The sequence below is a fragment of the Leiobunum rupestre genome, chromosome 1, assembly GCF_980474605.1.
Source record: "Leiobunum rupestre chromosome 1, qqLeiRupe1.1.hap1, whole genome shotgun sequence".
Taxonomy (NCBI): Eukaryota; Metazoa; Arthropoda; class Arachnida; order Opiliones; family Sclerosomatidae; genus Leiobunum; species Leiobunum rupestre.
The window spans coordinates 65370502-65395863 of NC_143384.1; the positions used below are offsets into that span (position 1 = coordinate 65370502).

General features: G+C 42.2%; 53 non-coding genes across 53 annotated transcripts; 26 read left to right on the forward strand and 27 right to left on the reverse strand.

Moving 5' to 3' along the window:
* The first annotated feature begins 17 nt into the window (after positions 1–17).
* TRNAK-UUU (transfer RNA lysine (anticodon UUU)) lies at positions 18–90 on the forward strand. Its single transcript has one exon. It is a non-coding gene; the product is annotated as a tRNA-Lys (tRNA).
* Positions 91–521: 431 nt separating this feature from the next.
* Positions 522–820, reverse strand: LOC149965557 (signal recognition particle RNA). Its single transcript, XR_016474158.1, has one exon.
* A 136-nt stretch (positions 821–956) lies between these two features.
* Positions 957–1029, forward strand: TRNAK-UUU (transfer RNA lysine (anticodon UUU)). The gene has a single exon. It is a non-coding gene; the product is annotated as a tRNA-Lys (tRNA).
* Positions 1030–1460: 431 nt separating this feature from the next.
* On the reverse strand, positions 1461–1759 carry LOC149965559 (signal recognition particle RNA). The gene has a single exon (XR_016472944.1).
* Positions 1760–1895: 136 nt separating this feature from the next.
* Positions 1896–1968, forward strand: TRNAK-UUU (transfer RNA lysine (anticodon UUU)). The gene has a single exon. It is a non-coding gene; the product is annotated as a tRNA-Lys (tRNA).
* A 431-nt stretch (positions 1969–2399) lies between these two features.
* LOC149965561 (signal recognition particle RNA) lies at positions 2400–2698 on the reverse strand. Its single transcript, XR_016473939.1, has one exon.
* A 640-nt stretch (positions 2699–3338) lies between these two features.
* Positions 3339–3637, reverse strand: LOC149965562 (signal recognition particle RNA). The gene has a single exon (XR_016473159.1).
* Positions 3638–3773: 136 nt separating this feature from the next.
* Positions 3774–3846, forward strand: TRNAK-UUU (transfer RNA lysine (anticodon UUU)). Its single transcript has one exon. It is a non-coding gene; the product is annotated as a tRNA-Lys (tRNA).
* Positions 3847–4277: 431 nt separating this feature from the next.
* LOC149965564 (signal recognition particle RNA) lies at positions 4278–4576 on the reverse strand. The gene has a single exon (XR_016473160.1).
* A 136-nt stretch (positions 4577–4712) lies between these two features.
* Positions 4713–4785, forward strand: TRNAK-UUU (transfer RNA lysine (anticodon UUU)). Its single transcript has one exon. It is a non-coding gene; the product is annotated as a tRNA-Lys (tRNA).
* Positions 4786–5216: 431 nt separating this feature from the next.
* LOC149965566 (signal recognition particle RNA) lies at positions 5217–5515 on the reverse strand. The gene has a single exon (XR_016474114.1).
* Positions 5516–5651: 136 nt separating this feature from the next.
* On the forward strand, positions 5652–5724 carry TRNAK-UUU (transfer RNA lysine (anticodon UUU)). Its single transcript has one exon. It is a non-coding gene; the product is annotated as a tRNA-Lys (tRNA).
* A 431-nt stretch (positions 5725–6155) lies between these two features.
* Positions 6156–6454, reverse strand: LOC149965568 (signal recognition particle RNA). The gene has a single exon (XR_016472988.1).
* Positions 6455–6590: 136 nt separating this feature from the next.
* Positions 6591–6663, forward strand: TRNAK-UUU (transfer RNA lysine (anticodon UUU)). Its single transcript has one exon. It is a non-coding gene; the product is annotated as a tRNA-Lys (tRNA).
* A 431-nt stretch (positions 6664–7094) lies between these two features.
* Positions 7095–7393, reverse strand: LOC149965570 (signal recognition particle RNA). Its single transcript, XR_016472989.1, has one exon.
* A 136-nt stretch (positions 7394–7529) lies between these two features.
* Positions 7530–7602, forward strand: TRNAK-UUU (transfer RNA lysine (anticodon UUU)). The gene has a single exon. It is a non-coding gene; the product is annotated as a tRNA-Lys (tRNA).
* A 431-nt stretch (positions 7603–8033) lies between these two features.
* On the reverse strand, positions 8034–8332 carry LOC149965572 (signal recognition particle RNA). The gene has a single exon (XR_016472990.1).
* A 136-nt stretch (positions 8333–8468) lies between these two features.
* On the forward strand, positions 8469–8541 carry TRNAK-UUU (transfer RNA lysine (anticodon UUU)). Its single transcript has one exon. It is a non-coding gene; the product is annotated as a tRNA-Lys (tRNA).
* A 431-nt stretch (positions 8542–8972) lies between these two features.
* Positions 8973–9271, reverse strand: LOC149965574 (signal recognition particle RNA). The gene has a single exon (XR_016472992.1).
* A 136-nt stretch (positions 9272–9407) lies between these two features.
* Positions 9408–9480, forward strand: TRNAK-UUU (transfer RNA lysine (anticodon UUU)). The gene has a single exon. It is a non-coding gene; the product is annotated as a tRNA-Lys (tRNA).
* Positions 9481–9911: 431 nt separating this feature from the next.
* On the reverse strand, positions 9912–10210 carry LOC149965576 (signal recognition particle RNA). The gene has a single exon (XR_016472993.1).
* Positions 10211–10346: 136 nt separating this feature from the next.
* Positions 10347–10419, forward strand: TRNAK-UUU (transfer RNA lysine (anticodon UUU)). Its single transcript has one exon. It is a non-coding gene; the product is annotated as a tRNA-Lys (tRNA).
* Positions 10420–10851: 432 nt separating this feature from the next.
* Positions 10852–11150, reverse strand: LOC149965578 (signal recognition particle RNA). The gene has a single exon (XR_016472994.1).
* A 136-nt stretch (positions 11151–11286) lies between these two features.
* TRNAK-UUU (transfer RNA lysine (anticodon UUU)) lies at positions 11287–11359 on the forward strand. Its single transcript has one exon. It is a non-coding gene; the product is annotated as a tRNA-Lys (tRNA).
* A 431-nt stretch (positions 11360–11790) lies between these two features.
* On the reverse strand, positions 11791–12089 carry LOC149965580 (signal recognition particle RNA). Its single transcript, XR_016472995.1, has one exon.
* A 136-nt stretch (positions 12090–12225) lies between these two features.
* On the forward strand, positions 12226–12298 carry TRNAK-UUU (transfer RNA lysine (anticodon UUU)). The gene has a single exon. It is a non-coding gene; the product is annotated as a tRNA-Lys (tRNA).
* Positions 12299–12729: 431 nt separating this feature from the next.
* LOC149965582 (signal recognition particle RNA) lies at positions 12730–13028 on the reverse strand. The gene has a single exon (XR_016473662.1).
* Positions 13029–13164: 136 nt separating this feature from the next.
* Positions 13165–13237, forward strand: TRNAK-UUU (transfer RNA lysine (anticodon UUU)). The gene has a single exon. It is a non-coding gene; the product is annotated as a tRNA-Lys (tRNA).
* A 431-nt stretch (positions 13238–13668) lies between these two features.
* On the reverse strand, positions 13669–13967 carry LOC149965584 (signal recognition particle RNA). The gene has a single exon (XR_016473663.1).
* A 136-nt stretch (positions 13968–14103) lies between these two features.
* On the forward strand, positions 14104–14176 carry TRNAK-UUU (transfer RNA lysine (anticodon UUU)). The gene has a single exon. It is a non-coding gene; the product is annotated as a tRNA-Lys (tRNA).
* A 431-nt stretch (positions 14177–14607) lies between these two features.
* LOC149965586 (signal recognition particle RNA) lies at positions 14608–14906 on the reverse strand. Its single transcript, XR_016473664.1, has one exon.
* A 136-nt stretch (positions 14907–15042) lies between these two features.
* Positions 15043–15115, forward strand: TRNAK-UUU (transfer RNA lysine (anticodon UUU)). Its single transcript has one exon. It is a non-coding gene; the product is annotated as a tRNA-Lys (tRNA).
* Positions 15116–15546: 431 nt separating this feature from the next.
* LOC149965588 (signal recognition particle RNA) lies at positions 15547–15845 on the reverse strand. The gene has a single exon (XR_016473665.1).
* Positions 15846–15981: 136 nt separating this feature from the next.
* On the forward strand, positions 15982–16054 carry TRNAK-UUU (transfer RNA lysine (anticodon UUU)). The gene has a single exon. It is a non-coding gene; the product is annotated as a tRNA-Lys (tRNA).
* Positions 16055–16485: 431 nt separating this feature from the next.
* Positions 16486–16784, reverse strand: LOC149965590 (signal recognition particle RNA). Its single transcript, XR_016474192.1, has one exon.
* Positions 16785–16920: 136 nt separating this feature from the next.
* On the forward strand, positions 16921–16993 carry TRNAK-UUU (transfer RNA lysine (anticodon UUU)). Its single transcript has one exon. It is a non-coding gene; the product is annotated as a tRNA-Lys (tRNA).
* Positions 16994–17424: 431 nt separating this feature from the next.
* On the reverse strand, positions 17425–17723 carry LOC149965592 (signal recognition particle RNA). Its single transcript, XR_016473666.1, has one exon.
* A 136-nt stretch (positions 17724–17859) lies between these two features.
* On the forward strand, positions 17860–17932 carry TRNAK-UUU (transfer RNA lysine (anticodon UUU)). Its single transcript has one exon. It is a non-coding gene; the product is annotated as a tRNA-Lys (tRNA).
* Positions 17933–18364: 432 nt separating this feature from the next.
* On the reverse strand, positions 18365–18663 carry LOC149965594 (signal recognition particle RNA). Its single transcript, XR_016473191.1, has one exon.
* Positions 18664–18799: 136 nt separating this feature from the next.
* On the forward strand, positions 18800–18872 carry TRNAK-UUU (transfer RNA lysine (anticodon UUU)). Its single transcript has one exon. It is a non-coding gene; the product is annotated as a tRNA-Lys (tRNA).
* A 431-nt stretch (positions 18873–19303) lies between these two features.
* LOC149965596 (signal recognition particle RNA) lies at positions 19304–19602 on the reverse strand. The gene has a single exon (XR_016473615.1).
* A 136-nt stretch (positions 19603–19738) lies between these two features.
* On the forward strand, positions 19739–19811 carry TRNAK-UUU (transfer RNA lysine (anticodon UUU)). Its single transcript has one exon. It is a non-coding gene; the product is annotated as a tRNA-Lys (tRNA).
* Positions 19812–20242: 431 nt separating this feature from the next.
* On the reverse strand, positions 20243–20541 carry LOC149965598 (signal recognition particle RNA). Its single transcript, XR_016472996.1, has one exon.
* Positions 20542–20677: 136 nt separating this feature from the next.
* On the forward strand, positions 20678–20750 carry TRNAK-UUU (transfer RNA lysine (anticodon UUU)). Its single transcript has one exon. It is a non-coding gene; the product is annotated as a tRNA-Lys (tRNA).
* Positions 20751–21181: 431 nt separating this feature from the next.
* Positions 21182–21480, reverse strand: LOC149965600 (signal recognition particle RNA). The gene has a single exon (XR_016473001.1).
* A 136-nt stretch (positions 21481–21616) lies between these two features.
* On the forward strand, positions 21617–21689 carry TRNAK-UUU (transfer RNA lysine (anticodon UUU)). The gene has a single exon. It is a non-coding gene; the product is annotated as a tRNA-Lys (tRNA).
* Positions 21690–22120: 431 nt separating this feature from the next.
* On the reverse strand, positions 22121–22419 carry LOC149965602 (signal recognition particle RNA). Its single transcript, XR_016473002.1, has one exon.
* Positions 22420–22555: 136 nt separating this feature from the next.
* Positions 22556–22628, forward strand: TRNAK-UUU (transfer RNA lysine (anticodon UUU)). The gene has a single exon. It is a non-coding gene; the product is annotated as a tRNA-Lys (tRNA).
* A 431-nt stretch (positions 22629–23059) lies between these two features.
* On the reverse strand, positions 23060–23358 carry LOC149965604 (signal recognition particle RNA). The gene has a single exon (XR_016473004.1).
* Positions 23359–23494: 136 nt separating this feature from the next.
* TRNAK-UUU (transfer RNA lysine (anticodon UUU)) lies at positions 23495–23567 on the forward strand. Its single transcript has one exon. It is a non-coding gene; the product is annotated as a tRNA-Lys (tRNA).
* Positions 23568–23998: 431 nt separating this feature from the next.
* On the reverse strand, positions 23999–24297 carry LOC149965606 (signal recognition particle RNA). Its single transcript, XR_016473006.1, has one exon.
* Positions 24298–24433: 136 nt separating this feature from the next.
* On the forward strand, positions 24434–24506 carry TRNAK-UUU (transfer RNA lysine (anticodon UUU)). The gene has a single exon. It is a non-coding gene; the product is annotated as a tRNA-Lys (tRNA).
* Positions 24507–24937: 431 nt separating this feature from the next.
* On the reverse strand, positions 24938–25236 carry LOC149965608 (signal recognition particle RNA). The gene has a single exon (XR_016473667.1).
* Between the last annotated feature and the right edge of the window lie 126 nt (positions 25237–25362).

Sequence of the window (25362 nt, forward strand, 5' to 3'; positions counted from 1 at the left end):
AGATAGAATACGGCAGAGCCCGGATAGCTCAGTCGGTAGAGCGTTAGGCTTTTAACCTAACGGTCCTGGGTTCGAGCCCCAGTTCGGGCGGGTAAATGTAGCGATTTTTTATTCGTTGTCAGTTTTATAACTAACGGCAATGTAACGTCTTTTCCGCTTTGAGAAACGCTCAATTTGCTTAGTCTGGAGAACCTTAAACAAATCATTTAACGGTCCGGGGTAGAGCCGCAGCTTGAAAGCCGTTCCTTTAATTTGAACTTAAGAAACGTTCGGCCGATCTGATTAAGGATATATTCGTGACCTTGAAAAAAAACGGAAGTTATGTAATTCGAAATCCAAAAATTAAACTATTTACCGACGTTCGTCTGGCATTGATAGAGATGACAATTGGTCACTGTCACCAACATTATTTATCGTCGGCCATAATGGAATTTTTTAAAAAAAGTTTTGTTTTCAAAAAATATTCCCGTTTTTTTCTTTTTCATAGCAACTCTTTTTCATGTTAGTTTAAACAAAAGCCAAAAGAATCGAGTTTGACTTTCTTGGGTGGTCTGATAATCAAACCCTGCTCTTAAACGCAACCCTACGACGGTTTTCCGCGGGTACTTTTGCTTGCTTCATTTCTGCCCTAAGCCGCTACGTACCTCGTTAAGAAACCTGGTTCACTTCGAGCTCCCCCGAGCGCACCATATTGACGGTAAACTTCGAGCGGACGTTAAATCTCCACAGCGTGATGATCATCAGAGTCTCCACCCTCACACCATCCTCGAATTCCGACTTCCAAGACGCTGGATTACAAGAGGACGCCACTCCTCCCAGTCAACGACGCTTCTCGAGTTGCGACCTTTCAATCGTTAGAACGTCCCTAACGAAATATGGTTAAAATGTTATATTAACTGGAGAGAATAAATGTCTCGTCCATTACCACATTTTTCATGAAGATAGAATACGGCAGAGCCCGGATAGCTCAGTCGGTAGAGCGTTAGGCTTTTAACCTAACGGTCCTGGGTTCGAGCCCCAGTTCGGGCGGGTAAATGTAGCGATTTTTTATTCGTTGTCAGTTTTATAACTAACGGCAATGTAACGTCTTTTCCGCTTTGAGAAACGCTCAATTTGCTTAGTCTGGAGAACCTTAAACAAATCATTTAACGGTCCGGGGTAGAGCCGCAGCTTGAAAGCCGTTCCTTTAATTTGAACTTAAGAAACGTTCGGCCGATCTGATTAAGGATATATTCGTGACCTTGAAAAAAAACGGAAGTTATGTAATTCGAAATCCAAAAATTAAACTATTTACCGACGTTCGTCTGGCATTGATAGAGATGACAATTGGTCACTGTCACCAACATTATTTATCGTCGGCGATAATTTAATTTTTAAAAAAAAGTTTTGTTTTCAAAAAATATTCCCGTTTTTTTCTTTTTCATAGCAACTCTTTTTCATGTTAGTTTAAACAAAAGCCAAAAGAATCGAGTTTGACTTTCTTGGGTGGTCTGATAATCAAACCCTGCTCTTAAACGCAACCCTACGACGGTTTTCCGCGGGTACTTTTGCTTGCTTCATTTCTGCCCTAAGCCGCTACGTACCTCGTTAAGAAACCTGGTTCACTTCGAGCTCCCCCGAGCGCACCATATTGACGGTAAACTTTGAGCGGACGTTAAATCTCCACAGCGTGATGATCATCAGAGTCTCCACCCTCATACCATCCTCGAATTCCGACTTCCAAGACGCTGGATTACAAGAGGACGCCACTCCTCCCAGTCAACGACGCTTCTCGAGTTGCGACCTTTCAATCGTTAGAACGTCCCTAACGAAATATGGTTAAAATGTTATATTAACTGGAGAGAATAAATGTCTCGTCCATTACCACATTTTTCATGAAGATAGAATACGGCAGAGCCCGGATAGCTCAGTCGGTAGAGCGTTAGGCTTTTAACCTAACGGTCCTGGGTTCGAGCCCCAGTTCGGGCGGGTAAATGTAGCGACTTTTTATTCGTTGTCAGTTTTATAACTAACGGCAATGTAACGTCTTTTCCGCTTTGAGAAACGCTCAATTTGCTTAGTCTGGAGAACCTTAAACAAATCATTTAACGGTCCGGGGTAGAGCCGCAGCTTGAAAGCCGTTCCTTTAATTTGAACTTAAGAAACGTTCGGCCGATCTGATTAAGGATATATTCGTGACCTTGAAAAAAAACGGAAGTTATGTAATTCGAAATCCAAAAATTAAACTATTTACCGACGTTCGTCTGGCATTGATAGAGATGACAATTGGTCACTGTCACCAACATTATTTATCGTCGGCGATAATGGAATTTTTTAAAAAAAGTTTTGTTTTCAAAAAATATTCCCGTTTTTTTCTTTTTCATAGCAACTCTTTTTCATGTTAGTTTAAACAAAAGCCAAAAGAATCGAGTTTGACTTTCTTGGGTGGTCTGATAATCAAAAACTGCTCTTAAACGCAACCCTACGACGGTTTTCCGCGGGTACTTTTGCTTGCTGCATTTCTGCCCTAAGCCGCTACGTACCTCGTTAAGAAACCTGGTTCATTTCGAGCTCCCCCGAGCGCACCATATTGACGGTAAACTTCGAGCGGACGTTAAATCTCCACAGCGTGATGATCATCAGAGTCTCCAACCTCACACCATCCTCGAATTCCGACTTCCAAGACGCTGGATTACAAGAGGACGCCACTCCTCCCAGTCAACGACGCTTCTTGAGTTGCGACCTTTCAATCGTTAGAACGTCCCTAACGAAATATGGTTAAAATGTTATATTAACTGGAGAGAATAAATGTCCCGTCCATTACCACATTTTTCATGAAGATAGAATACGGCAGAGCCCGGATAGCTCAGTCGGTAGAGCGTTAGGCTTTTAACCTAACGGTCCAGGGTTCGAGCCCCAGTTCGGGCGGGTAAATGTAGCGATTTTTTATTCGTTGTCAGTTTTATAACTAACGGCAATGTAACGTCTTTTCCGCTTTGAGAAACGCTCAATTTGCTTAGTCTGGAGAACCTTAAACAAATCATTTAACGGTCCGGGGTAGAGCCGCAGCTTGAAAGCCGTTCCTTTAATTTGAACTTAAGAAACGTTCGGCCGATCTGATTAAGGATATATTCGTGACCTTGAAAAAAAACGGAAGTTATGTAATTCGAAATCCAAAAATTAAACTATTTACCGACGTTCGTCTGGCATTGATAGAGATGACAATTTGTCACTGTCACCAACATTATTTATCGTCGGCGATAATGGAATTTTTTAAAAAACGTTTTGTTTTCAAAAAATATTCCCGTTTTTTTCTTTTTCATAGCAACTCTTTTTCATGTTAGTTTAAACAAAAGCCAAAAGAATCGAGTTTGACTTTCTTGGGTGGTCTGATAATCAAACCCTGCTCTTAAACGCAACCCTACGACGGTTTTCCGCGGGTACTTTTGCTTGCTTCATTTCTGCCCTAAGCCGCTACGTACCTCGTTAAGAAACCTGGTTCACTTCGAGCTCCCCCGATCGCACCATATTGACGGTAAACTTTGAGCGGACGTTAAATCTCCACAGCGTGATGATCATCAGAGTCTCCACCCTCACACCATCCTCGAATTCCGACTTCCAAGACGCTGGATTACAAGAGGACGCCACTCCTCCCAGTCAACGACGCTTCTCGAGTTGCGACCTTTCAATCGTTAGAACGTCCCTAACGAAATATGGTTAAAATGTTATATTAACTGGAGAGAATAAATGTCTCGTCCATTACCACATTTTTCATGAAGATAGAATACGGCAGAGCCCGGATAGCTCAGTCGGTAGAGCGTTAGGCTTTTAACCTAACGGTCCTGGGTTCGAGCCCCAGTTCGGGCGGGTAAATGTAGCGACTTTTTATTCGTTGTCAGTTTTATAACTAACGGCAATGTAACGTCTTTTCCGCTTTGAGAAACGCTCAATTTGCTTAGTCTGGAGAACCTTAAACAAATCATTTAACGGTCCGGGGTAGAGCCGCAGCTTGAAAGCCGTTCCTTTAATTTGAACTTAAGAAACGTTCGGCCGATCTGATTAAGGATATATTCGTGACCTTGAAAAAAAACGGAAGTTATGTAATTCGAAATCCAAAAATTAAACTATTTACCGACGTTCGTCTGGCATTGATAGAGATGACAATTTGTCACTGTCACCAACATTATTTATCGTCGGCGATAATGGAATTTTTTAAAAAACGTTTTGTTTTCAAAAAATATTCCCGTTTTTTTCTTTTTCATAGCAACTCTTTTTCATGTTAGTTTAAACAAAAGCCAAAAGAATCGAGTTTGACTTTCTTGGGTGGTCTGATAATCAAACCCTGCTCTTAAACGCAACCCTACGACGGTTTTCCGCGGGTACTTTTGCTTGCTTCATTTCTGCCCTAAGCCGCTACGTACCTCGTTAAGAAACCTGGTTCACTTCGAGCTCCCCCGATCGCACCATATTGACGGTAAACTTTGAGCGGACGTTAAATCTCCACAGCGTGATGATCATCAGAGTCTCCACCCTCACACCATCCTCGAATTCCGACTTCCAAGACGCTGGATTACAAGAGGACGCCACTCCTCCCAGTCAACGACGCTTCTCGAGTTGCGACCTTTCAATCGTTAGAACGTCCCTAACGAAATATGGTTAAAATGTTATATTAACTGGAGAGAATAAATGTCTCGTCCATTACCACATTTTTCATGAAGATAGAATACGGCAGAGCCCGGATAGCTCAGTCGGTAGAGCGTTAGGCTTTTAACCTAACGGTCCTGGGTTCGAGCCCCAGTTCGGGCGGGTAAATGTAGCGACTTTTTATTCGTTGTCAGTTTTATAACTAACGGCAATGTAACGTCTTTTCCGCTTTGAGAAACGCTCAATTTGCTTAGTCTGGAGAACCTTAAACAAATCATTTAACGGTCCGGGGTAGAGCCGCAGCTTGAAAGCCGTTCCTTTAATTTGAACTTAAGAAACGTTCGGCCGATCTGATTAAGGATATATTCGTGACCTTGAAAAAAAACGGAAGTTATGTAATTCGAAATCCAAAAATTAAACTATTTACCGACGTTCGTCTGGCATTGATAGAGATGACAATTGGTCACTGTCACCAACATTATTTATCGTCGGCGATAATTTAATTTTTAAAAAAAAGTTTTGTTTTCAAAAAATATTCCCGTTTTTTTCTTTTTCATAGCAACTCTTTTTCATGTTAGTTTAAACAAAAGCCAAAAGAATCGAGTTTGACTTTCTTGGGTGGTCTGATAATCAAACCCTGCTCTTAAACGCAACCCTACGACGGTTTTCCGCGGGTACTTTTGCTTGCTGCATTTCTGCCCTAAGCCGCTACGTACCTCGTTAAGAAACCTGGTTCACTTCGAGCTCCCCCGAGCGCACCATATTGACGGTAAACTTTGAGCGGACGTTAAATCTCCACAGCGTGATGATCATCAGAGTCTCCACCCTCACACCATCCTCGAATTCCGACTTCCAAGACGCTGGATTACAAGAGGACGCCACTCCTCCCAGTCAACGACGCTTCTCGAGTTGCGACCTTTCAATCGTTAGAACGTCCCTAACGAAATATGGTTAAAATGTTATATTAACTGGAGAGAATAAATGTCTCGTCCATTACCACATTTTTCATGAAGATAGAATACGGCAGAGCCCGGATAGCTCAGTCGGTAGAGCGTTAGGCTTTTAACCTAACGGTCCTGGGTTCGAGCCCCAGTTCGGGCGGGTAAATGTAGCGACTTTTTATTCGTTGTCAGTTTTATAACTAACGGCAATGTAACGTCTTTTCCGCTTTGAGAAACGCTCAATTTGCTTAGTCTGGAGAACCTTAAACAAATCATTTAACGGTCCGGGGTAGAGCCGCAGCTTGAAAGCCGTTCCTTTAATTTGAACTTAAGAAACGTTCGGCCGATCTGATTAAGGATATATTCGTGACCTTGAAAAAAAACGGAAGTTATGTAATTCGAAATCCAAAAATTAAACTATTTACCGACGTTCGTCTGGCATTGATAGAGATGACAATTGGTCACTGTCACCAACATTATTTATCGTCGGCGATAATGGAATTTTTTAAAAAAAGTTTTGTTTTCAAAAAATATTTCCGTTTTTTTCTTTTTCATAGCAACTCTTTTTCATGTTAGTTTAAACAAAAGCCAAAAGAATCGAGTTTGACTTTCTTGGGTGGTCTGATAATCAAACCCTGCTCTTAAACGCAACCCTACGACGGTTTTCCGCGGGTACTTTTGCTTGCTTCATTTCTGCCCTAAGCCGCTACGTACCTCGTTAAGAAACCTGGTTCACTTCGAGCTCCCCCGAGCGCACCATATTGACGGTAAACTTTGAGCGGACGTTAAATCTCCACAGCGTGATGATCATCAGAGTCTCCACCCTCACACCATCCTCGAATTCCGACTTCCAAGACGCTGGATTACAAGAGGACGCCACTCCTCCCAGTCAACGACGCTTCTCGAGTTGCGACCTTTCAATCGTTAGAACGTCCCTAACGAAATATGGTTAAAATGTTATATTAACTGGAGAGAATAAATGTCTCGTCCATTACCACATTTTTCATGAAGATAGAATACGGCAGAGCCCGGATAGCTCAGTCGGTAGAGCGTTAGGCTTTTAACCTAACGGTCCTGGGTTCGAGCCCCAGTTCGGGCGGGTAAATGTAGCGACTTTTTATTCGTTGTCAGTTTTATAACTAACGGCAATGTAACGTCTTTTCCGCTTTGAGAAACGCTCAATTTGCTTAGTCTGGAGAACCTTAAACAAATCATTTAACGGTCCGGGGTAGAGCCGCAGCTTGAAAGCCGTTCCTTTAATTTGAACTTAAGAAACGTTCGGCCGATCTGATTAAGGATATATTCGTGACCTTGAAAAAAAACGGAAGTTATGTAATTCGAAATCCAAAAATTAAACTATTTACCGACGTTCGTCTGGCATTGATAGAGATGACAATTGGTCACTGTCACCAACATTATTTATCGTCGGCCATAATGGAATTTTTTAAAAAAAGTTTTGTTTTCAAAAAATATTCCCGTTTTTTTCTTTTTCATAGCAACTCTTTTTCATGTTAGTTTAAACAAAAGCCAAAAGAATCGAGTTTGACTTTCTTGGGTGGTCTGATAATCAAACCCTGCTCTTAAACGCAACCCTACGACGGTTTTCCGCGGGTACTTTTGCTTGCTTCATTTCTGCCCTAAGCCGCTACGTACCTCGTTAAGAAACCTGGTTCACTTCGAGCTCCCCCGAGCGCACCATATTGACGGTAAACTTTGAGCGGACGTTAAATCTCCACAGCGTGATGATCATCAGAGTCTCCACCCTCACACCATCCTCGAATTCCGACTTCCAAGACGCTGGATTACAAGAGGACGCCACTCCTCCCAGTCAACGACGCTTCTCGAGTTGCGACCTTTCAATCGTTAGAACGTCCCTAACGAAATATGGTTAAAATGTTATATTAACTGGAGAGAATAAATGTCTCGTCCATTACCACATTTTTCATGAAGATAGAATACGGCAGAGCCCGGATAGCTCAGTCGGTAGAGCGTTAGGCTTTTAACCTAACGGTCCTGGGTTCGAGCCCCAGTTCGGGCGGGTAAATGTAGCGACTTTTTATTCGTTGTCAGTTTTATAACTAACGGCAATGTAACGTCTTTTCCGCTTTGAGAAACGCTCAATTTGCTTAGTCTGGAGAACCTTAAACAAATCATTTAACGGTCCGGGGTAGAGCCGCAGCTTGAAAGCCGTTCCTTTAATTTGAACTTAAGAAACGTTCGGCCGATCTGATTAAGGATATATTCGTGACCTTGAAAAAAAACGGAAGTTATGTAATTCGAAATCCAAAAATTAAACTATTTACCGACGTTCGTCTGGCATTGATAGAGATGACAATTGGTCACTGTCACCAACATTATTTATCGTCGGCGATAATGGAATTTTTTAAAAAAAGTTTTGTTTTCAAAAAATATTCCCGTTTTTTTCTTTTTCATAGCAACTCTTTTTCATGTTAGTTTAAACAAAAGCCAAAAGAATCGAGTTTGACTTTCTTGGGTGGTCTGATAATCAAACCCTGCTCTTAAACGCAACCCTACGACGGTTTTCCGCGGGTACTTTTGCTTGCTTCATTTCTGCCCTAAGCCGCTACGTACCTCGTTAAGAAACCTGGTTCACTTCGAGCTCCCCCGAGCGCACCATATTGACGGTAAACTTTGAGCGGACGTTAAATCTCCACAGCGTGATGATCATCAGAGTCTCCACCCTCACACCATCCTCGAATTCCGACTTCCAAGACGCTGGATTACAAGAGGACGCCACTCCTCCCAGTCAACGACGCTTCTCGAGTTGCGACCTTTCAATCGTTAGAACGTCCCTAACGAAATATGGTTAAAATGTTATATTAACTGGAGAGAATAAATGTCTCGTCCATTACCACATTTTTCATGAAGATAGAATACGGCAGAGCCCGGATAGCTCAGTCGGTAGAGCGTTAGGCTTTTAACCTAACGGTCCTGGGTTCGAGCCCCAGTTCGGGCGGGTAAATGTAGCGACTTTTTATTCGTTGTCAGTTTTATAACTAACGGCAATGTAACGTCTTTTCCGCTTTGAGAAACGCTCAATTTGCTTAGTCTGGAGAACCTTAAACAAATCATTTAACGGTCCGGGGTAGAGCCGCAGCTTGAAAGCCGTTCCTTTAATTTGAACTTAAGAAACGTTCGGCCGATCTGATTAAGGATATATTCGTGACCTTGAAAAAAAACGGAAGTTATGTAATTCGAAATCCAAAAATTAAACTATTTACCGACGTTCGTCTGGCATTGATAGAGATGACAATTGGTCACTGTCACCAACATTATTTATCGTCGGCCATAATGGAATTTTTTAAAAAAAGTTTTGTTTTCAAAAAATATTCCCGTTTTTTTCTTTTTCATAGCAACTCTTTTTCATGTTAGTTTAAACAAAAGCCAAAAGAATCGAGTTTGACTTTCTTGGGTGGTCTGATAATCAAACCCTGCTCTTAAACGCAACCCTACGACGGTTTTCCGCGGGTACTTTTGCTTGCTTCATTTCTGCCCTAAGCCGCTACGTACCTCGTTAAGAAACCTGGTTCACTTCGAGCTCCCCCGAGCGCACCATATTGACGGTAAACTTTGAGCGGACGTTAAATCTCCACAGCGTGATGATCATCAGAGTCTCCACCCTCACACCATCCTCGAATTCCGACTTCCAAGACGCTGGATTACAAGAGGACGCCACTCCTCCCAGTCAACGACGCTTCTCGAGTTGCGACCTTTCAATCGTTAGAACGTCCCTAACGAAATATGGTTAAAATGTTATATTAACTGGAGAGAATAAATGTCTCGTCCATTACCACATTTTTCATGAAGATAGAATACGGCAGAGCCCGGATAGCTCAGTCGGTAGAGCGTTAGGCTTTTAACCTAACGGTCCTGGGTTCGAGCCCCAGTTCGGGCGGGTAAATGTAGCGACTTTTTATTCGTTGTCAGTTTTATAACTAACGGCAATGTAACGTCTTTTCCGCTTTGAGAAACGCTCAATTTGCTTAGTCTGGAGAACCTTAAACAAATCATTTAACGGTCCGGGGTAGAGCCGCAGCTTGAAAGCCGTTCCTTTAATTTGAACTTAAGAAACGTTCGGCCGATCTGATTAAGGATATATTCGTGACCTTGAAAAAAAACGGAAGTTATGTAATTCGAAATCCAAAAATTAAACTATTTACCGACGTTCGTCTGGCATTGATAGAGATGACAATTGGTCACTGTCACCAACATTATTTATCGTCGGCGATAATGGAATTTTTTAAAAAAAGTTTTGTTTTCAAAAAATATTCCCGTTTTTTTCTTTTTCATAGCAACTCTTTTTCATGTTAGTTTAAACAAAAGCCAAAAGAATCGAGTTTGACTTTCTTGGGTGGTCTGATAATCAAACCCTGCTCTTAAACGCAACCCTACGACGGTTTTCCGCGGGTACTTTTGCTTGCTTCATTTCTGCCCTAAGCCGCTACGTACCTCGTTAAGAAACCTGGTTCACTTCGAGCTCCCCCGAGCGCACCATATTGACGGTAAACTTTGAGCGGACGTTAAATCTCCACAGCGTGATGATCATCAGAGTCTCCACCCTCACACCATCCTCGAATTCCGACTTCCAAGACGCTGGATTACAAGAGGACGCCACTCCTCCCAGTCAACGACGCTTCTCGAGTTGCGACCTTTCAATCGTTAGAACGTCCCTAACGAAATATGGTTAAAATGTTATATTAACTGGAGAGAATAAATGTCTCGTCCATTACCACATTTTTCATGAAGATAGAATACGGCAGAGCCCGGATAGCTCAGTCGGTAGAGCGTTAGGCTTTTAACCTAACGGTCCTGGGTTCGAGCCCCAGTTCGGGCGGGTAAATGTAGCGACTTTTTATTCGTTGTCAGTTTTATAACTAACGGCAATGTAACGTCTTTTCCGCTTTGAGAAACGCTCAATTTGCTTAGTCTGGAGAACCTTAAACAAATCATTTAACGGTCCGGGGTAGAGCCGCAGCTTGAAAGCCGTTCCTTTAATTTGAACTTAAGAAACGTTCGGCCGATCTGATTAAGGATATATTCGTGACCTTGAAAAAAAACGGAAGTTATGTAATTCGAAATCCAAAAATTAAACTATTTACCGACGTTCGTCTGGCATTGATAGAGATGACAATTGGTCACTGTCACCAACATTATTTATCGTCGGCCATAATGGAATTTTTTAAAAAAAAGTTTTGTTTTCAAAAAATATTCCCGTTTTTTTCTTTTTCATAGCAACTCTTTTTCATGTTAGTTTAAACAAAAGCCAAAAGAATCGAGTTTGACTTTCTTGGGTGGTCTGATAATCAAACCCTGCTCTTAAACGCAACCCTACGACGGTTTTCCGCGGGTACTTTTGCTTGCTTCATTTCTGCCCTAAGCCGCTACGTACCTCGTTAAGAAACCTGGTTCACTTCGAGCTCCCCCGAGCGCACCATATTGACGGTAAACTTTGAGCGGACGTTAAATCTCCACAGCGTGATGATCATCAGAGTCTCCACCCTCACACCATCCTCGAATTCCGACTTCCAAGACGCTGGATTACAAGAGGACGCCACTCCTCCCAGTCAACGACGCTTCTCGAGTTGCGACCTTTCAATCGTTAGAACGTCCCTAACGAAATATGGTTAAAATGTTATATTAACTGGAGAGAATAAATGTCTCGTCCATTACCACATTTTTCATGAAGATAGAATACGGCAGAGCCCGGATAGCTCAGTCGGTAGAGCGTTAGGCTTTTAACCTAACGGTCCTGGGTTCGAGCCCCAGTTCGGGCGGGTAAATGTAGCGACTTTTTATTCGTTGTCAGTTTTATAACTAACGGCAATGTAACGTCTTTTCCGCTTTGAGAAACGCTCAATTTGCTTAGTCTGGAGAACCTTAAACAAATCATTTAACGGTCCGGGGTAGAGCCGCAGCTTGAAAGCCGTTCCTTTAATTTGAACTTAAGAAACGTTCGGCCGATCTGATTAAGGATATATTCGTGACCTTGAAAAAAAACGGAAGTTATGTAATTCGAAATCCAAAAATTAAACTATTTACCGACGTTCGTCTGGCATTGATAGAGATGACAATTGGTCACTGTCACCAACATTATTTATCGTCGGCGATAATGGAATTTTTTAAAAAAAGTTTTGTTTTCAAAAAATATTCCCGTTTTTTTCTTTTTCATAGCAACTCTTTTTCATGTTAGTTTAAACAAAAGCCAAAAGAATCGAGTTTGACTTTCTTGGGTGGTCTGATAATCAAACCCTGCTCTTAAACGCAACCCTACGACGGTTTTCCGCGGGTACTTTTGCTTGCTTCATTTCTGCCCTAAGCCGCTACGTACCTCGTTAAGAAACCTGGTTCACTTCGAGCTCCCCCGAGCGCACCATATTGACGGTAAACTTTGAGCGGACGTTAAATCTCCACAGCGTGATGATCATCAGAGTCTCCACCCTCACACCATCCTCGAATTCCGACTTCCAAGACGCTGGATTACAAGAGGACGCCACTCCTCCCAGTCAACGACGCTTCTCGAGTTGCGACCTTTCAATCGTTAGAACGTCCCTAACGAAATATGGTTAAAATGTTATATTAACTGGAGAGAATAAATGTCTCGTCCATTACCACATTTTTCATGAAGATAGAATACGGCAGAGCCCGGATAGCTCAGTCGGTAGAGCGTTAGGCTTTTAACCTAACGGTCCTGGGTTCGAGGCCCAGTTCGGGCGGGTAAATGTAGCGACTTTTTATTCGTTGTCAGTTTTATAACTAACGGCAATGTAACGTCTTTTCCGCTTTGAGAAACGCTCAATTTGCTTAGTCTGGAGAACCTTAAACAAATCATTTAACGGTCCGGGGTAGAGCCGCAGCTTGAAAGCCGTTCCTTTAATTTGAACTTAAGAAACGTTCGGCCGATCTGATTAAGGATATATTCGTGACCTTGAAAAAAAACGGAAGTTATGTAATTCGAAATCCAAAAATTAAACTATTTACCGACGTTCGTCTGGCATTGATAGAGATGACAATTGGTCACTGTCACCAACATTATTTATCGTCGGCGATAATGGAATTTTTTAAAAAAAGTTTTGTTTTCAAAAAATATTCCCGTTTTTTTCTTTTTCATAGCAACTCTTTTTCATGTTAGTTTAAACAAAAGCCAAAAGAATCGAGTTTGACTTTCTTGGGTGGTCTGATAATCAAACCCTGCTCTTAAACGCAACCCTACGACGGTTTTCCGCGGGTACTTTTGCTTGCTGCATTTCTGCCCTAAGCCGCTACGTACCTCGTTAAGAAACCTGGTTCACTTCGAGCTCCCCCGAGCGCACCATATTGACGGTAAACTTCGAGCGGACGTTAAATCTCCACAGCGTGATGATCATCAGAGTCTCCACCCTCACACCATCCTCGAATTCCGACTTCCAAGACGCTGGATTACAAGAGGACGCCACTCCTCCCAGTCAACGACGCTTCTCGAGTTGCGACCTTTCAATCGTTAGAACGTCCCTAACGAAATATGGTTAAAATGTTATATTAACTGGAGAGAATAAATGTCTCGTCCATTACCACATTTTTCATGAAGATAGAATACGGCAGAGCCCGGATAGCTCAGTCGGTAGAGCGTTAGGCTTTTAACCTAACGGTCCTGGGTTCGAGCCCCAGTTCGGGCGGGTAAATGTAGCGACTTTTTATTCGTTGTCAGTTTTATAACTAACGGCAATGTAACGTCTTTTCCGCTTTGAGAAACGCTCAATTTGCTTAGTCTGGAGAACCTTAAACAAATCATTTAACGGTCCGGGGTAGAGCCGCAGCTTGAAAGCCGTTCCTTTAATTTGAACTTAAGAAACGTTCGGCCGATCTGATTAAGGATATATTCGTGACCTTGAAAAAAAACGGAAGTTATGTAATTCGAAATCCAAAAATTAAACTATTTACCGACGTTCGTCTGGCATTGATAGAGATGACAATTGGTCACTGTCACCAACATTATTTATCGTCGGCGATAATGGAATTTTTTAAAAAAAGTTTTGTTTTCAAAAAATATTCCCGTTTTTTTCTTTTTCATAGCAACTCTTTTTCATGTTAGTTTAAACAAAAGCCAAAAGAATCGAGTTTGACTTTCTTGGGTGGTCTGATAATCAAACCCTGCTCTTAAACGCAACCCTACGACGGTTTTCCGCGGGTACTTTTGCTTGCTGCATTTCTGCCCTAAGCCGCTACGTACCTCGTTAAGAAACCTGGTTCACTTCGAGCTCCCCCGAGCGCACCATATTGACGGTAAACTTCGAGCGGACGTTAAATCTCCACAGCGTGATGATCATCAGAGTCTCCACCCTCACACCATCCTCGAATTCCGACTTCCAAGACGCTGGATTACAAGAGGACGCCACTCCTCCCAGTCAACGACGCTTCTCGAGTTGCGACCTTTCAATCGTTAGAACGTCCCTAACGAAATATGGTTAAAATGTTATATTAACTGGAGAGAATAAATGTCTCGTCCATTACCACATTTTTCATGAAGATAGAATACGGCAGAGCCCGGATAGCTCAGTCGGTAGAGCGTTAGGCTTTTAACCTAACGGTCCTGGGTTCGAGCCCCAGTTCGGGCGGGTAAATGTAGCGACTTTTTATTCGTTGTCAGTTTTATAACTAACGGCAATGTAACGTCTTTTCCGCTTTGAGAAACGCTCAATTTGCTTAGTCTGGAGAACCTTAAACAAATCATTTAACGGTCCGGGGTAGAGCCGCAGCTTGAAAGCCGTTCCTTTAATTTGAACTTAAGAAACGTTCGGCCGATCTGATTAAGGATATATTCGTGACCTTGAAAAAAAACGGAAGTTATGTAATTCGAAATCCAAAAATTAAACTATTTACCGACGTTCGTCTGGCATTGATAGAGATGACAATTGGTCACTGTCACCAACATTATTTATCGTCGGCGATAATGGAATTTTTTAAAAAAAGTTTTGTTTTCAAAAAATATTCCCGTTTTTTTCTTTTTCATAGCAACTCTTTTTCATGTTAGTTTAAACAAAAGCCAAAAGAATCGAGTTTGACTTTCTTGGGTGGTCTGATAATCAAACCCTGCTCTTAAACGCAACCCTACGACGGTTTTCCGCGGGTACTTTTGCTTGCTGCATTTCTGCCCTAAGCCGCTACGTACCTCGTTAAGAAACCTGGTTCACTTCGAGCTCCCCCGAGCGCACCATATTGACGGTAAACTTCGAGCGGACGTTAAATCTCCACAGCGTGATGATCATCAGAGTCTCCACCCTCACACCATCCTCGAATTCCGACTTCCAAGACGCTGGATTACAAGAGGACGCCACTCCTCCCAGTCAACGACGCTTCTCGAGTTGCGACCTTTCAATCGTTAGAACGTCCCTAACGAAATATGGTTAAAATGTTATATTAACTGGAGAGAATAAATGTCTCGTCCATTACCACATTTTTCATGAAGATAGAATACGGCAGAGCCCGGATAGCTCAGTCGGTAGAGCGTTGGGCTTTTAACCTAACGGTCCTGGGTTCGAGCCCCAGTTCGGGCGGGTAAATGTAGCGATTTTTTATTCGTTGTCAGTTTTATAACTAACGGCAATGTAACGTCTTTTCCGCTTTGAGAAACGCTCAATTTGCTTAGTCTGGATAACCTTAAACAAATCATTTAACGGTCCGGGGTAGAGCCGCAGCTTGAAAGCCGTTCCTTTAATTTGAACTTAAGAAACGTTCGGCCGATCTGATTAAGGATATATTCGTGACCTTGAAAAAAAACGGAAGTTATGTAATTCGAAATCCAAAAATTAAACTATTTACCGACGTTCGTCTGGCATTGATAGAGATGACAATTGGTCACTGTCACCAACATTATTTATCGTCGGCGATAATGGAATTTTTTAAAAAAAGTTTGTTTTTCAAAAAATATTCCCGTTTTTTTCTTTTTCATAGCAACTCTTTTTCATGTTAGTTTAAACAAAAGCCAAAAGAATCGAGTTTGACTTTCTTGGGTGGTCTGATAATCAAACCCTGCTCTTAAACGCAACCCTACGACGGTTTTCCGCGGGTACTTTTGCTTGCTGCATTTCTGCCCTAAGCCGCTACGTACCTCGTTAAGAAACCTGGTTCACTTCGAGCTCCCCCGAGCGCACCATATTGACGGTAAACTTCGAGCGGACGTTAAATCTCCACAGCGTGATGATCATCAGAGTCTCCACCCTCACACCATCCTCGAATTCCGACTTCCAAGACGCTGGATTACAAGAGGACGCCACTCCTCCCAGTCAACGACGCTTCTCGAGTTGCGACCTTTCAATCGTTAGAACGTCCCTAACGAAATATGGTTAAAATGTTATATTAACTGGAGAGAATAAATGTCTCGTCCATTACCACATTTTTCATGAAGATAGAATACGGCAGAGCCCGGATAGCTCAGTCGGTAGAGCGTTAGGCTTTTAACCTAACGGTCCTGGGTTCGAGCCCCAGTTCGGGCGGGTAAATGTAGCGACTTTTTATTCGTTGTCAGTTTTATAACTAACGGCAATGTAACGTCTTTTCCGCTTTGAGAAACGCTCAATTTGCTTAGTCTGGAGAACCTTAAACAAATCATTTAACGGTCCGGGGTAGAGCCGCAGCTTGAAAGCCGTTCCTTTAATTTGAACTTAAGAAACGTTCGGCCGATCTGATTAAGGATATATTCGTGACCTTGAAAAAAAACGGAAGTTATGTAATTCGAAATCCAAAAATTAAACTATTTACCGACGTTCGTCTGGCATTGATAGAGATGACAATTGGTCACTGTCACCAACATTATTTATCGTCGGCGATAATGGAATTTTTTAAAAAAAGTTTTGTTTTCAAAAAATATTCCCGTTTTTTTCTTTTTCATAGCAACTCTTTTTCATGTTAGTTTAAACAAAAGCCAAAAGAATCGAGTTTGACTTTCTTGGGTGGTCTGATAATCAAACCCTGCTCTTAAACGCAACCCTACGACGGTTTTCCGCGGGTACTTTTGCTTGCTGCATTTCTGCCCTAAGCCGCTACGTACCTCGTTAAGAAACCTGGTTCACTTCGAGCTCCCCCGAGCGCACCATATTGACGGTAAACTTCGAGCGGACGTTAAATCTCCACAGCGTGATGATCATCAGAGTCTCCACCCTCACACCATCCTCGAATTCCGACTTCCAAGACGCTGGTTTACAAGAGGACGCCACTCCTCCCAGTCAACGACGCTTCTCGAGTTGCGACCTTTCAATCGTTAGAACGTCCCTAACGAAATATGGTTAAAATGTTATATTAACTGGAGAGAATAAATGTCTCGTCCATTACCACATTTTTCATGAAGATAGAATACGGCAGAGCCCGGATAGCTCAGTCGGTAGAGCGTTAGGCTTTTAACCTAACGGTCCTGGGTTCGAGCCCCAGTTCGGGCGGGTAAATGTAGCGATTTTTTATTCGTTGTCAGTTTTATAACTAACGGCAATGTAACGTCTTTTCCGCTTTGAGAAACGCTCAATTTGCTTAGTCTGGATAACCTTAAACAAATCATTTAACGGTCCGGGGTAGAGCCGCAGCTTGAAAGCCGTTCCTTTAATTTGAACTTAAGAAACGTTCGGCCGATCTGATTAAGGATATATTCGTGACCTTGAAAAAAAACGGAAGTTATGTAATTCGAAATCCAAAAATTAAACTATTTACCGACGTTCGTCTGGCATTGATAGAGATGACAATTGGTCACTGTCACCAACATTATTTATCGTCGGCGATAATGGAATTTTTTAAAAAAAGTTTGTTTTTCAAAAAATATTCCCGTTTTTTTCTTTTTCATAGCAACTCTTTTTCATGTTAGTTTAAACAAAAGCCAAAAGAATCGAGTTTGACTTTCTTGGGTGGTCTGATAATCAAACCCTGCTCTTAAACGCAACCCTACGACGGTTTTCCGCGGGTACTTTTGCTTGCTGCATTTCTGCCCTAAGCCGCTACGTACCTCGTTAAGAAACCTGGTTCACTTCGAGCTCCCCCGAGCGCACCATATTGACGGTAAACTTCGAGCGGACGTTAAATCTCCACAGCGTGATGATCATCAGAGTCTCCACCCTCACACCATCCTCGAATTCCGACTTCCAAGACGCTGGATTACAAGAGGACGCCACTCCTCCCAGTCAACGACGCTTCTCGAGTTGCGACCTTTCAATCGTTAGAACGTCCCTAACGAAATATGGTTAAAATGTTATATTAACTGGAGAGAATAAATGTCCCGTCCATTACCACATTTTTCATGAAGATAGAATACGGCAGAGCCCGGATAGCTCAGTCGGTAGAGCGTTAGGCTTTTAACCTAACGGTCCTGGGTTCGAGCCCCAGTTCGGGCGGGTAAATGTAGCGATTTTTTATTCGTTGTCAGTTTTATAACTAACGGCAATGTAACGTCTTTTCCGCTTTGAGAAACGCTCAATTTGCTTAGTCTGGAGAACCTTAAACAAATCATTTAACGGTCCGGGGTAGAGCCGCAGCTTGAAAGCCGTTCCTTTAATTTGAACTTAAGAAACGTTCGGCCGATCTGATTAAGGATATATTCGTTACCTTGAAAAAAAACGGAAGTTATGTAATTCGAAATCCAAAAATTAAACTATTTACCGACGTTCGTCTGGCATTGATAGAGATGACAATTGGTCACTGTCACCAACATTATTTATCGTCGGCGATAATGGAATTTTTTAAAAAAAAGTTTTGTTTTTAAAAAATATTCCCGTTTTTTTCTTTTTCATAGCAACTCTTTTTCATGTTAGTTTAAACAAAAGCCAAAAGAATCGAGTTTGACTTTCTTGGGTGGTCTGATAATCAAACCCTGCTCTTAAACGCAACCCTACGATGGTTTTCCGCGGGTACTTTTGCTTGCTGCATTTCTGCCCTAAGCCGCTACGTACCTCGTTAAGAAACCTGCTTCACTTCGAGCTCCCCCGAGCGCACCATATTGACGGTAAACTTCGAGCGGACGTTAAATCTCCACAGCGTGATGATCATCAGAGTCTCCACCCTCACACCATCCTCGAATTCCGACTTCCAAGACGCTGGATTACAAGAGGACGCCACTCCTTCCAGTCAACGACGCTTCTCGAGTTGCGACCTTTCAATCGTTAGAACGTCCCTAACGAAATATGGTTAAAATGTTATATTAACTGGAGAGAATAAATGTCTCGTCCATTACCACATTTTTCATGAAGATAGAATACGGCAGAGCCCGGATAGCTCAGTCGGTAGAGCGTTAGGCTTTTAACCTAACGGTCCTGGGTTCGAGCCCCAGTTCGGGCGGGTAAATGTAGCGACTTTTTATTCGTTGTCAGTTTTATAACTAACGGCAATGTAACGTCTTTTCCGCTTTGAGAAACGCTCAATTTGCTTAGTCTGGAGAACCTTAAACAAATCATTTAACGGTCCGGGGTAGAGCCGCAGCTTGAAAGCCGTTCCTTTAATTTGAACTTAAGAAACGTTCGGCCGATCTGATTAAGGATATATTCGTGACCTTGAAAAAAAACGGAAGTTATGTAATTCGAAATCCAAAAATTAAACTATTTACCGACGTTCGTCTGGCATTGATAGAGATGACAATTGGTCACTGTCACCAACATTATTTATCGTCGGCGATAATTTAATTTTTAAAAAAAAGTTTTGTTTTCAAAAAATATTCCCGTTTTTTTCTTTTTCATAGCAACTCTTTTTCATGTTAGTTTAAACAAAAGCCAAAAGAATCGAGTTTGACTTTCTTGGGTGGTCTGATAATCAAACCCTGCTCTTAAACGCAACCCTACGACGGTTTTCCGCGGGTACTTTTGCTTGCTGCATTTCTGCCCTAAGCCGCTACGTACCTCGTTAAGAAACCTGGTTCACTTCGAGCTCCCCCGAGCGCACCATATTGACGGTAAACTTCGAGCGGACGTTAAATCTCCACAGCGTGATGATCATCAGAGTCCCCACCCTCACACCATCCTCGAATTCCGACTTCCAAGACGCTGGATTACAAGAGGACGCCACTCCTCCCAGTCAACGACGCTTCTCGAGTTGCGACCTTTCAATCGTTAGAACGTCCCTAACGAAATATGGTTAAAATGTTATATTAACTGGAGAGAATAAATGTCTCGTCCATAACCACATTTTTCATGAAGATAGAATACGGCAGAGCCCGGATAGCTCAGTCGGTAGAGCGTTAGGCTTTTAACCTAACGGTCCTGGGTTCGAGCCCCAGTTCGGGCGGGTAAATGTAGCGATTTTTTATTCGTTGTCAGTTTTATAACTAACGGCAATGTAACGTCTTTTCCGCTTTGAGAAACGCTCAATTTGCTTAGTCTGGAGAACCTTAAACAAATCATTTAACGGTCCGGGGTAGAGCCGCAGCTTGAAAGCCGTTCCTTTAATTTGAACTTAAGAAACGTTCGGCCGATCTGATTAAGGATATATTCGTGACCTTGAAAAAAAACGGAAGTTATGTAATTCGAAATCCAAAAATTAAACTATTTACCGACGTTCGTCTGGCATTGATAGAGATGACAATTGGTCACTGTCACCAACATTATTTATCGTCGGCGATAATTTAATTTTTAAAAAAAAGTTTTGTTTTCAAAAAATATTCCCGTTTTTTTCTTTTTCATAGCAACTCTTTTTCATGTTAGTTTAAACAAAAGCCAAAAGAATCGAGTTTGACTTTCTTGGGTGGTCTGATAATCAAACCCTGCTCTTAAACGCAACCCTACGACGGTTTTCCGCGGGTACTTTTGCTTGCTTCATTTCTGCCCTAAGCCGCTACGTACCTCGTTAAGAAACCTGGTTCACTTCGAGCTCCCCCGAGCGCACCATATTGACGGTAAACTTTGAGCGGACGTTAAATCTCCACAGCGTGATGATCATCAGAGTCTCCACCCTCACACCATCCTCGAATTCCGACTTCCAAGACGCTGGATTACAAGAGGACGCCACTCCTCCCAGTCAACGACGCTTCTCGAGTTGCGACCTTTCAATCGTTAGAACGTCCCTAACGAAATATGGTTAAAATGTTATATTAACTGGAGAGAATAAATGTCTCGTCCATTACCACATTTTTCATGAAGATAGAATACGGCAGAGCCCGGATAGCTCAGTCGGTAGAGCGTTAGGCTTTTAACCTAACGGTCCTGGGTTCGAGCCCCAGTTCGGGCGGGTAAATGTAGCGACTTTTTATTCGTTGTCAGTTTTATAACTAACGGCAATGTAACGTCTTTTCCGCTTTGAGAAACGCTCAATTTGCTTAGTCTGGAGAACCTTAAACAAATCATTTAACGGTCCGGGGTAGAGCCGCAGCTTGAAAGCCGTTCCTTTAATTTGAACTTAAGAAACGTTCGGCCGATCTGATTAAGGATATATTCGTGACCTTGAAAAAAAACGGAAGTTATGTAATTCGAAATCCAAAAATTAAACTATTTACCGACGTTCGTCTGGCATTGATAGAGTCGACAATTGGTCACTGTCACCAACATTATTTATCGTCGGCGATAATTTAATTTTTAAAAAAAAGTTTTGTTTTCAAAAAATATTCCCGTTTTTTTCTTTTTCATAGCAACTCTTTTTCATGTTAGTTTAAACAAAAGCCAAAAGAATCGAGTTTGACTTTCTTGGGTGGTCTGATAATCAAACCCTGCTCTTAAACGCAACCCTACGACGGTTTTCCGCGGGTACTTTTGCTTGCTTCATTTCTGCCCTAAGCCGCTACGTACCTCGTTAAGAAACCTGGTTCACTTCGAGCTCCCCCGAGCGCACCATATTGACGGTAAACTTTGAGCGGACGTTAAATCTCCACAGCGTGATGATCATCAGAGTCTCCACCCTCACACCATCCTCGAATTCCGACTTCCAAGACGCTGGATTACAAGAGGACGCCACTCCTCCCAGTCAACGACGCTTCTCGAGTTGCGACCTTTCAATCGTTAGAACGTCCCTAACGAAATATGGTTAAAATGTTATATTAACTGGAGAGAATAAATGTCTCGTCCATTACCACATTTTTCATGAAGATAGAATACGGCAGAGCCCGGATAGCTCAGTCGGTAGAGCGTTAGGCTTTTAACCTAACGGTCCTGGGTTCGAGCCCCAGTTCGGGCGGGTAAATGTAGCGACTTTTTATTCGTTGTCAGTTTTATAACTAACGGCAATGTAACGTCTTTTCCGCTTTGAGAAACGCTCAATTTGCTTAGTCTGGAGAACCTTAAACAAATCATTTAACGGTCCGGGGTAGAGCCGCAGCTTGAAAGCCGTTCCTTTAATTTGAACTTAAGAAACGTTCGGCCGATCTGATTAAGGATATATTCGTGACCTTGAAAAAAAACGGAAGTTATGTAATTCGAAATCCAAAAATTAAACTATTTACCGACGTTCGTCTGGCATTGATAGAGTCGACAATTGGTCACTGTCACCAACATTATTTATCGTCGGCGATAATTTAATTTTTAAAAAAAAGTTTTGTTTTCAAAAAATATTCCCGTTTTTTTCTTTTTCATAGCAACTCTTTTTCATGTTAGTTTAAACAAAAGCCAAAAGAATCGAGTTTGACTTTCTTGGGTGGTCTGATAATCAAACCCTGCTCTTAAACGCAACCCTACGACGGTTTTCCGCGGGTACTTTTGCTTGCTTCATTTCTGCCCTAAGCCGCTACGTACCTCGTTAAGAAACCTGGTTCACTTCGAGCTCCCCCGAGCGCACCATATTGACGGTAAACTTTGAGCGGACGTTAAATCTCCACAGCGTGATGATCATCAGAGTCTCCACCCTCACACCATCCTCGAATTCCGACTTCCAAGACGCTGGATTACAAGAGGACGCCACTCCTCCCAGTCAACGACGCTTCTCGAGTTGCGACCTTTCAATCGTTAGAACGTCCCTAACGAAATATGGTTAAAATGTTATATTAACTGGAGAGAATAAATGTCTCGTCCATTACCACATTTTTCATGAAGATAGAATACGGCAGAGCCCGGATAGCTCAGTCGGTAGAGCGTTAGGCTTTTAACCTAACGGTCCTGGGTTCGAGCCCCAGTTCGGGCGGGTAAATGTAGCGACTTTTTATTCGTTGTCAGTTTTATAACTAACGGCAATGTAACGTCTTTTCCGCTTTGAGAAACGCTCAATTTGCTTAGTCTGGAGAACCTTAAACAAATCATTTAACGGTCCGGGGTAGAGCCGCAGCTTGAAAGCCGTTCCTTTAATTTGAACTTAAGAAACGTTCGGCCGATCTGATTAAGGATATATTCGTGACCTTGAAAAAAAACGGAAGTTATGTAATTCGAAATCCAAAAATTAAACTATTTACCGACGTTCGTCTGGCATTGATAGAGTCGACAATTGGTCACTGTCACCAACATTATTTATCGTCGGCGATAATTTAATTTTTAAAAAAAAGTTTTGTTTTCAAAAAATATTCCCGTTTTTTTCTTTTTCATAGCAACTCTTTTTCATGTTAGTTTAAACAAAAGCCAAAAGAATCGAGTTTGACTTTCTTGGGTGGTCTGATAATCAAACCCTGCTCTTAAACGCAACCCTACGACGGTTTTCCGCGGGTACTTTTGCTTGCTTCATTTCTGCCCTAAGCCGCTACGTACCTCGTTAAGAAACCTGGTTCACTTCGAGCTCCCCCGAGCGCACCATATTGACGGTAAACTTTGAGCGGACGTTAAATCTCCACAGCGTGATGATCATCAGAGTCTCCACCCTCACACCATCCTCGAATTCCGACTTCCAAGACGCTGGATTACAAGAGGACGCCACTCCTCCCAGTCAACGACGCTTCTCGAGTTGCGACCTTTCAATCGTTAGAACGTCCCTAACGAAATATGGTTAAAATGTTATATTAACTGGAGAGAATAAATGTCTCGTCCATTACCACATTTTTCATGAAGATAGAATACGGCAGAGCCCGGATAGCTCAGTCGGTAGAGCGTTAGGCTTTTAACCTAACGGTCCTGGGTTCGAGCCCCAGTTCGGGCGGGTAAATGTAGCGACTTTTTATTCGTTGTCAGTTTTATAACTAACGGCAATGTAACGTCTTTTCCACTTTGAGAAACGCTCAATTTGCTTAGTCTGGAGAACCTTAAACAAATCATTTAACGGTCCGGGGTAGAGCCGCAGCTTGAAAGCCGTTCCTTTAATTTGAACTTAAGAAACGTTCGGCCGATCTGATTAAGGATATATTCGTGACCTTGAAAAAAAACGGAAGTTATGTAATTCGAAATCCAAAAATTAAACTATTTACCGACGTTCGTCTGGCATTGATAGAGTCGACAATTGGTCACTGTCACCAACATTATTTATCGTCGGCGATAATTTAATTTTTAAAAAAAAGTTTTGTTTTCAAAAAATATTCCCGTTTTTTTCTTTTTCATAGCAACTCTTTTTCATGTTAGTTTAAACAAAAGCCAAAAGAATCGAGTTTGACTTTCTTGGGTGGTCTGATAATCAAACCCTGCTCTTAAACGCAACCCTACGACGGTTTTCCGCGGGTACTTTTGCTTGCTTCATTTCTGCCCTAAGCCGCTACGTACCTCGTTAAGAAACCTGGTTCACTTCGAGCTCCCCCGAGCGCACCATATTGACGGTAAACTTTGAGCGGACGTTAAATCTCCACAGCGTGATGATCATCAGAGTCTCCACCCTCACACCATCCTCGAATTCCGACTTCCAAGACGCTGGATTACAAGAGGACGCCACTCCTCCCAGTCAACGACGCTTCTCGAGTTGCGACCTTTCAATCGTTAGAACGTCCCTAACGAAATATGGTTAAAATGTTATATTAACTGGAGAGAATAAATGTCTCGTCCATTACCACATTTTTCATGAAGATAGAATACGGCAGAGCCCGGATAGCTCAGTCGGTAGAGCGTTAGGCTTTTAACCTAACGGTCCTGGGTTCGAGCCCCAGTTCGGGCGGGTAAATGTAGCGACTTTTTATTCGTTGTCAGTTTTATAACTAACGGCAATGTAACGTCTTTTCCGCTTTGAGAAACGCTCAATTTGCTTAGTCTGGAGAACCTTAAACAAATCATTTAACGGTCCGGGGTAGAGCCGCAGCTTGAAAGCCGTTCCTTTAATTTGAACTTAAGAAACGTTCGGCCGATCTGATTAAGGATATATTCGTGACCTTGAAAAAAAACGGAAGTTATGTAATTCGAAATCCAAAAATTAAATTATTTACCGACGTTCGTCTGGCATTGATAGAGATGACAATTGGTCACTGTCACCAACATTATTTATCGTCGGCGATAATGGAATTTTTTAAAAAAAGTTTTGTTTTCAAAAAATATTCCCGTTTTTTTCTTTTTCATAGCAACTCTTTTTCATGTTAGTTTAAACAAAAGCCAAAAGAATCGAGTTTGACTTTCTTGGGTGGTCTGATAATCAAACCCTGCTCTTAAACGCAACCCTACGACGGTTTTCCGCGGGTACTTTTGCTTGCTGCATTTCTGCCCTAAGCCGCTACGTACCTCGTTAAGAAACCTGGTTCACTTCGAGCTCCCCCGAGCGCACCATATTGACGGTAAACTTCGAGCGGACGTTAAATCTCCACAGCGTGATGATCATCAGAGTCTCCACCCTCACACCATCCTCGAATTCCGACTTCCAAGACGCTGGATTACAAGAGGACGCCACTCCTCCCAGTCAACGACGCTTCTCGAGTTGCGACCTTTCAATCGTTAGAACGTCCCTAACGAAATATGGTTAAAATGTTATATTAACTGGAGAGAATAAATGTCTCGTCCATTACCACATTTTTCATGAAGATAGA